Below are 9,126 nucleotides of genomic sequence, written 5' to 3'. Positions count from 1 at the left end.
TTGGAGTTGTTTTACCCAAAGAGGATGATTTGAAAATGTGACCTAATGCTACAAAATGTAAATACTATTCCATCCGTACGCTCAGACGGGATTCGATTGCTTTGATTGAGAGCTTTTTCATTCTTATGTAATATCTACGTTGTTTGTAACGGTAAGATCCTAACCTAAAGTGTGGAGATATTGGATTTCCCTCATATTATTAATATTCAGTATATAAACAGATCAAGATTTAATAACGATTTTATTTTTTATTTTTTTTATTTTTTTTCTTTATTTTCTGTGGATGATGAGAGACAGTCACAACTTGGAATAATAAGACAGTGAGCAAACATTTCAAAATTCTCTTTAGTAGACGATTCCTCATTCTTCATTCTTGGTAAATTTATGTAACTTATGTAATCTGATGTAACCAAAGCGTTCTGTAACTGTTGACAAATTATTAAATAAGTCGAGAATTTCATTTACCTTGCACTTTCCTGAATCCTACACGTGCGTACTTTGGATGTTTTTCCGTAATTTCGTCGGCCATCTTCCTACTTTGGTTCATATAAAAACGTCCCAGGACCCGGAAGATGGGAGTAGCACTCGAGAAGCGGTGAAGTACACGAGGAGCGGTAAAGTTCACGAGGAGCGAGTGTGATCAACGGCAGGAGAGATCTATACCAAATTCCACGCCAATTCGACACAGAAGCCGAGACATGGAGACCACCAGTCGACGTCCAGGAACTGAGGTACGGAATACACATCCAAGGTCCTAAAACGCCCAAACAACCTTCCTTTTCTTTCTTCCTAAACAAACTCTCGACTCTCTCTTCTTTTTAAATATTTGTTTTTTTATTTATTTCTACTCACATGCCCTATAAACTAAAAACGCTCGTCGTCTTCTCAGTTACCTCTCAATTCTACCAGTGAGCTATATTTTGCAAATTAACGATTATAGTTTATTTTCTTTCTTCAAAACGACGACGAAAGCATTCCTTCCGAATGCACAAGCGTAAGATGATGGAGGTGCTGATCTTTTTTCTCTCATCAGTGTAAGATGGTGATCAATGCTAGTTTTCTTTCAAACCTCTAAACTGTTTTCTCTTCATTTTTAAGGTTTTTTAGAATCACCTTCAACTTCCCCGCCACCAACCCTCTATGAAACTAGTTTTCTTCTCTTTTGTTTTTTTTTTATTTTTGAGCAATCTTCCTTATGCTATTCTATAATTACCTTTCTTTTTCTCTTCTTTTCGGAGAGTGGTGGAGCCCCAATACCTCTTGTGTATGTTTTATGTGTTGTATTTAGTTTTTAGTGTAGGTATAGCATATTTAGGGTCTTGACTTGTGCCCAATAGTTTTATTACTTGTGTTATATGTTGCGAAGACTAGCGGACGAATTTTTGATACCTTTAGAGGATATTTTTAACTTAAGTGATACTGTCTATTTCGATCCCGCGGCCTGTTCGTCTCCTAAATCGACTAAATTCACACGTAATTATTTAGAGCAACTTAAAAAGGAGCTAGAATTTTCGGAATCATTTTCGGATATTTCTCCTGAATCTTTAGACGTAACTGTTCGTGGTTCTAGTTCTAGCAGTATGGCTACAGGAGGAAACGATCCACCTACGTCCATGCACGGCACGATTGTGAAACCGGAGCCTTTTTATGCTCGGTTGGGTGATGATGTAAACACGTACATCAGACGATATGAGACCATCGCTAGCATTAATTCAGGGTATGGTATGAGACGAAAATTGGTGCTGGGGAGCCTACTCCGTGGCCCCGCTGAAAACTGGTTTGCTGGCATAGAAAGAAAACAGGAATTTGCCCAAATGACTTACGACCAGTTCAAGCAAGCTTTTATAAACACTTTTAAGGACAATTTGGTGCCACAATTATCTGAAGCTCAGATGCGAGCCCGTGAACAGAATGAATCAGAATCCGTTCTAGAGTATGTTTATGCGAAGCAGGATTTGATTTTACGCGCAGACCCAACTGCCGATGAAAAGAAACAATTACAATTGATTGTGGAGGGACTTTTACCCGATTACTTTAAAGTTGTAGTACAAAAGGAGTACAACACGGTCAGTGACCTTCTGAACGACGTAATTATCGAGGAAAGGACTAAATTGTTATTGATGCGTAAGGAATTAGAGAAATTCTTGAAAATGAATTCTACTGTTTTGCAGTCGTCTTTATTTTCCCCGGCTAGCATAGATGCTAATACTCAGAATAATGCTGAAGTAAGGGTTCAGAGTCCGATTACTGTTCAACCGTATAATACACAGTCAGCATACTTGCAAAACCAGCAGACTCAACAGATCCAACCGGTAATCGACCCGTTGTCTGACATACAGCAACAACTGTCAAACTTGACGCTGCAGATTTCAGCCTTAGCTCCTTCAACAAATTGTGAAAGAAGCGATGATTTTCAATATAGGAAAAAGCAGTTTAATCAGCCTAAAAATGTAGGTCAGGATTACCAAGGAAAACGGAACGGTAATCAAAACAACAGAAGTCAGAATAATAATGCTGATACTAATAAAAAGTCTAGCAGTGTTTTTGCGTCCTCAAGTAATAGTAATTCTTCGCCAGGTCAGGGTTCGACTCCGGATAGAGGCCAAATTATTTGTTACAAATGCAAGTTACCCAATCATATTGCGAGATATTGTCGTATGCCTTCTTTAAACACGCAGACAGAGTAGATGGTCGGGACGAATCTTCTCAAGGTTGCGTTACAGTCCCTATAGTGTCCTTTAACGAATTGCCTCATGTGTCAGCTTTTATGAACGGGAAAGACGTAGAACTGATGATTGACAGCGGCAGCCAGATCAGTTGTCTGGGGGAAAATTTGGTCCCGGAAAATGCTAAACGTTTCCGTATTAACACCTTTCCGGATCCTGGCTTTTTGGGCTATTTTTTAGACTTTCAGTCAAGCAGCTACTGTATCGTCACTATTTATCCTAGGATCATGGTTCATACCTCATTCTCTTCAGAATAGAGCTGGCTTTCAAATGGTACCACTTGCATGCTCATACCATATACCAGAAGCGGGAAAAATTGTCAAAGTGAAAATTTCGGAGCGAAAAATTTTTTCTCGAACTTTGGCCCCCCCTGGACCCCCCTCTGTGATCGTAGCCATCAAAAAAAGTCTGATAAATAATACTTGGTATACTGAATATGTGTGCCAAATTTCAAGTTTCTATCTTGAACAGTAAGGGCGGGAGAATTTTTATAAAAAATTCCCACAATGCCCAAAGTACCATAAAACACTATGATCTCAGGGAAAAAATTCTGAGACATCCCTAATTACTCTAGGACTATAATCCGCCAATCATTCTCTTCAGAATAGAACTTTCTTTCAGGCGGTACCATTCACATGTCTCCATCATGTATCTAAGGCGGGAAATTCCAGAAAAAAGGGATTTTTGAGGCAAATTTTCCCTTTTTTCAACTTTTGCCCCTCTGGACCCCCCTGTTTTTACGCAGAAATCGGAAAAAACTTCTGGTAAATACTACTCGGTGGACTGAATTTTTGTGCAAAATTTCAATCTTCTACGTGAAAAAATAGGCCCGCCAGAAAAATTTCCCTACCATGCCCCACTTTTACTCTATACAGAAATATATTTGGATAAAAATTCACTGAGACGGCCCTAATTACCCTAGAATAATAATTCGACCGTCGTTCTCTTTGGAATGGAACTGTCTTTCAGAAGGTATGACTAGCGTGGTCCTATCACGTATGTAAGGCGGGAAAATGACGAAAAACGGGATTTTTGGGGTAAAAATCTCTATTTTTACCCCTTTGCCCCCCTGTTTTAGCACTGACATCAGAACAAAAAATCTGGTACATACTACTCCGTGAACTGAATGTTTTTCAAAATTTCAATCTTCTACGTAGAAAAATAAGCCCGCCAAAAATATTGAACATACACTTAGAAAATGACAAAAGAAATGATTGACTTATGACGTCATCACCTCCTATGTCTGGACGGAGGACGGTCTGAAACCATACGTAATGTCTTCTGCAAGGCCTCTGGACTTGGAAAACAAAAAAAAAAAAAAAACGGACGAGAAAGCTCAAATGGAAGAGAAATAACGCAATGTACCATGAAAAGTGCATATGGTACAAATTGTACCATAGGATCCCGAAGGGGTTAATACTAGACTTCGGGGAGTAACAGGGAAGTCTATACAACTTTCTGAGATAGCTTTATTAAAATTTAGGATTGGTAGAAAATGGTTTACTCATGTATTCAGAGTTATTCCAAATTTTGATTATGGGCCTTTGATTGTAGCCGATTTTTTAGAAAAGCACAGGGCTTACAATAAGCAAAATTTAACACTCTTTCGATTCGGACGCCCTCCTTCGAAAAGGTTACCTCCGAGAAATTTAGAAGTCAATTTGTCAAAGATTTTAACATCTTGGCTTGCGCAGGGATCTCGGGCTATTTTTAGAGTATTGGAAAACAAGATTTTACCACCTCGCTCGCATACTCTGGTGAAGCTACGCAGTTGTTGGGATATTTCGGGGAAGAAGTTATCATTGTCACCCTCTCGCCGGATAGAAGAAATACTGGACATTTTTATTCCATGTGCGATAGTGAATGGAGGATGCCCCGTGGTGTATGTTACGAATCCCACCATTAAGGAGATCAAACTGCGACAAGGTACACATCTTGGGGATGCTGAAGATTTTGAGGAGGCCCCAGAGGAGCCTGAGGAGAGGAGTCTTTCGTCGGTAGATGAAAGCCTACCGTCCCCGGAGAAGATGGAGCTGTCCAGGCGACTTTGTGATCCTAGTCGTGTCGACGTCAATCCCGAGCTATCTCCAGAAGACAAAGAAAGATTTTACAGTCTCATACGAGAATTTCCTGATGTTTGGAGTTCGTCTGAGGAGGACATAGGACTCGCACGAGGTTACCTTCATGAAATTCGTCTCTCCGATCCTACACCCGTGAATAAGACGCCCTACTCAGTGCCTTATCAAGGGATTCTGAGGGAAAGAATCTCGCCCTGGAACCACCCCGTCTTGCTGATTAGGAAGCGTAATAATCAGTTCCGATTCGTAAGTGCTCTGAGGGGTTTAAATCAGCAATCCCATCCTTCGAACTTTGCGACACCGTCGATGGATGACATAATCAATCGTATGGCAGGACATCTCCTTTATACCTCGAGCGATTTATCCAAATTCCGATTACAGAAGAGTCGAAAGAGTGTACAGGCTTCTCGATACCAGGCATGTCAAATTATCAATATTGTGTACTACCTATGGGACACATTTCTTACGCAGCAGCGCTTAATAGACTGGTCAAATTGACGTTAGCAGGCGTTCCAAGTACAAATATTATGTATTATGTGGACGACTTCTACATTATCGCGTCATCTGTAGACGAGATGGTGCATTGGTGCAAGGTCCTTTTTGAAGAACTTAGAGGACGGGGATTAAAATTGTCTCCCGAGAAGACAAAGATTGCACATTATTCTTTGATAGTGTTGGGACATCGTTTATCAAAATTTGGAGTGCAAGTGTCTGATCGAATGTTAGCCACGATTCAGAATTTCCAACGTCCACGCACGAAGAAGAATTTAAAAAGTTTTTTAGGCGTGTGCTGCTGTTTGCGAAGATATGTTAAGGATTTCTCGGAAATCGCTTATCCTCTTCAAACTCTGCTTCGAAAAGACCATGATTTTAAGTGGGGAACCCAGCAACAAGAATCTTTTGAAGCTCTGAAAAAAGCAATTTTGGAAGCCCCAACATTGATGGCATACAAACCAGAGAGGGATCTACATATCTACACTGATGCGTGCAAGAAGGGCCTCGCAGCTGTAGCAAAACAACCTATTTCAGACGATCCTGAAGCTGAATTAGTGCCGATCGCATATGCCAGTCGAGCAGTTGGACCTTCAGAAAAAAAATTGTCTGTGTACCATTTGGAACTCTTGGCTCTGCTATATGCCCTGCAATCTTTCAGATATTTCGTAGTGGGTCGACATTTCTATCTTCATACGGACTCCAAAGCTATTATGTTCCTTCGCCACAGTAAGAACCTGACAGGTAAATTAGCACGCTGGATGTCTGAGATTGATTGTTACGATTTTACCATCGCCCACGTGAAAGGTACCGACAACATAGAAGCCGACAGTTTGAGTCGCTTGGTTAAACATAGTCGCGACAAGGAAGATGAAGAAGGGAGTGCCTCTGACCCGAGAATTTTCCTAATCGAAGACATGGACCTCATTGATATCGCAAAAGAACAGCGAGAAGATGCAGTACTGAAGAAAATTATTGATCACTTGGAGGATCGAGCAGAAAAGGACCCAGCCTATGAAAGACAGGCATCGTATTTTCTTTTGAAGAATAATGTAGCATACAAAGTGAATAAGACACCATTTGGTAAAGTATATTTGATCGCAGTACCATCGAAATTGCGAGACATTGTATTTGAGAAACTGCATTGCGGGAAACTGGGTGCGTGCCATGGTGGATTTTCGAAAACATACAAACTTTTAGTAAAGTCTGTCTATTTCCCTAACATGAAAAAATTTGTGTATAAGTGCCAATCTTGTGTGACTTGCCAATTGCTAAAAAAGAGGAATGGAAAACAGTTCGGTAGTCTTCAGACACATCCTAGCGTCCATCCTTTCTTTAGAATTTATGTGGATCTCGGTGGGACCTACCCTAGTAATAATATCTTACGCCACAAATTTCTAATTATAGTCATAGATGAAGGAACTCGTTTTTGTATTACTGGTTCTCTACCAGATGCTTCTGCAGCTTCTGTTAGTGCTTTCATATATGACAACGTCATATTGAAGTATGGGATACCAACTCAAATTTGTTGTGATAGAGGTGTTGCATTTACCAGTGAATTATTTAAGGAGTTATGTAAAATACTGGGGACTCAAATATATTTCGCTGACGTTCAAGGGCATTTTTCTATTGGGAGCGTAGAAATCGCAGTAAGAAATATAGAACAGTAATTTAAGATCGCCTTAGATAAAACTGACCAATCACGTTGGATTGAACTTTTACCAGAAGTGACCTTTGCCTATAACGTCACGTGCAATTTGAGCATGAAATATTCTCCTTTCGAACTCCTCCACGGCTTTTCTCCTCGGTTGTTGCATTCCGTGCATGTTGGGCACGGAATGTCAATTTTCAGAAAACCAAGACAGATTGGAACGACTGAAGTATATACGCGAAAAAGCCCAAGAAAATTTGTAAAACCGACACCTGACGTCCAAGAAGTCTTACGATAAGAGGCGAATACAACAAGAATTCAAGCAGGGTGAAGCGGTTTGGATTTTTGATCTGTCTAGAAAACGAGGACAGTGTGCTGCTTTCTCGGGAAAGTATTTTAGACCTGGTCAAATTGTGTCCAAAAAGCATGACAACAGCTATTATGTTAAGTTTCGAACACCTAGAGGACAGAATAAGATAGACTCATTTTCTATAGACCGGCTTAAGAAGTATTATCAACCTGAGAAGGGAATATCTAAGGACTTGCAAAAGTTAGAGAATGAGGATGCACAAATATTGGGTGAAGGAGTCCAGGAAAAGGATTTTCAGCAGCAGGAGGAGTCCACTTCTTTTTTGATGGAGTATCAGGAAGAGGAAAGCACGGGAAAAGCGGATTCATTGTTCATTCGAGATGTGAAATTGATGTCCGAAGTTCCGTCGTGGGACGAGACCGGGCCCGATACCAAATAGATGGCTGATGTTGAAAAAACCGAAGTTTGCCGTCAACGAGGAAATTAACCGGAAAGTGGCTTTGTACTATGGGTCTATTACGTCACTGGCAGGACAAGCGATCGTAAATTCATCCAACACCCAGTTGCAATCAAGAGGAGGTGTAGACTTGATGGTACAGTCTTTGGCGGGAAGTGAAATGAGGCAGGAGAGCAAGAAAATTGGTCACTTCAACCCAGGTAACGCCGTGTTAACCTCAGGATATAATCTACCTGTAGATTATGTTATACATGTATCTGCACCCGATGATAAAAATGCTAAGCGCCTAAGGATGTGTTATGAGAAATCCCTACAGTTGGCTATGGACAATGACATAACGACCATTGCTTTTCCAAATATAGCTACAGGAGTATTTAACTACCCGAAATTGGAGGCTGCAAGAATTCCTTTGAACGTAGTAAGGGAGTATCTCGAGGAGTACCTCGATTATTTTTAAAAAATAATTTTTGTTAAATTCGATAAACAAAATCAAATTATTTACGAAAAAGTGATGCACGAATATTTCCCGAAATGAATTTTTTGTCCTTTACAAGAGCATAAAATATATACCGTGTACTTAACCTAGAGATTAGTTTATTACTGGCCTAACAGGGATTTATTTCTATGTTAATTTGCAGTATGTTAGTACAACCTTTTACCAGAAAAAAAATCCTGTGTCCATTGTTCTGTTAAAGTGCAGGTCCAGAGGAATTATTAAACCGTCTCCCAAAAATAGTTTCAGCTATTACTTTTCTACCTTCATTGTTGAAAATAAAATTAGGTGAAGTACTGAGATGTACTAGTAGGCATTCCACTTACCTAGAAAAAAGGAAACATTGAAGTTAGTAACGCAGTTTAACAAGAACATATATACTTAAGCTAATAATCAATAGAACATGTGAAAATTTTAAATTTCTCATTATATTTAATTTGTGTTTCAGATAACCTATTTTGTTTTAAGCTGCATTATCCTATCTTTCTCTTTCCCACATGTGACGTCTAATAACACCGAGTTCCAAATAACATCTGGTTTATTTTTCCGTAAACTCCTAAATGTTATTTTATACCAACACTCATTACCGATATCTTTCAATTTGACATTTTCCTTTCCGCATGATGTTAAGGTTTCTTCTCCTTTTGAATCTCTGCTTTGCAACGAAAATGACATTCTAGCTCCAGATGTCTGCGAAGCTGCAAAAGACTTACATGATCTGCAAGTCCACATTAACGATTACTTTTTAAAGGCTCCAAATCCACGATTTCATCGATTATCAACCAGATCTCCGCGTGCACTGTTAGGGTTCATTGGGAAAGCATTGAATTGGTGTTGTGACGTAGCTGACAGTTCTTCTATTGATTAGATAAATAAGAAGGAATTTCATTTGGAACAAACTGTACTGGGTTTACAAAAA

At 39.6% G+C, this 9,126-nt stretch overlaps 1 pseudogene; it reads left to right on the top strand.

The window, feature by feature from the left end:
* The first annotated feature begins 7,703 nt into the window (after nucleotides 1-7,703).
* On the top strand, nucleotides 7,704-8,171 carry LOC145681727 (ADP-ribose glycohydrolase MACROD1 pseudogene; annotated as a pseudogene).
* The last annotated feature ends 955 nt before the right edge of the window (nucleotides 8,172-9,126 follow it).

Source organism: Thermobia domestica, chromosome 3 (genome assembly GCF_964235325.1).
Source record: "Thermobia domestica chromosome 3, izTheDome1.hap1.1, whole genome shotgun sequence".
In the NCBI taxonomy this organism is placed as follows: domain Eukaryota; kingdom Metazoa; phylum Arthropoda; class Insecta; order Zygentoma; family Lepismatidae; genus Thermobia; species Thermobia domestica.
The sequence above is the reverse complement of the archived record's forward strand: the minus strand, read 5'-3'. Positions and strand labels throughout refer to the sequence as shown.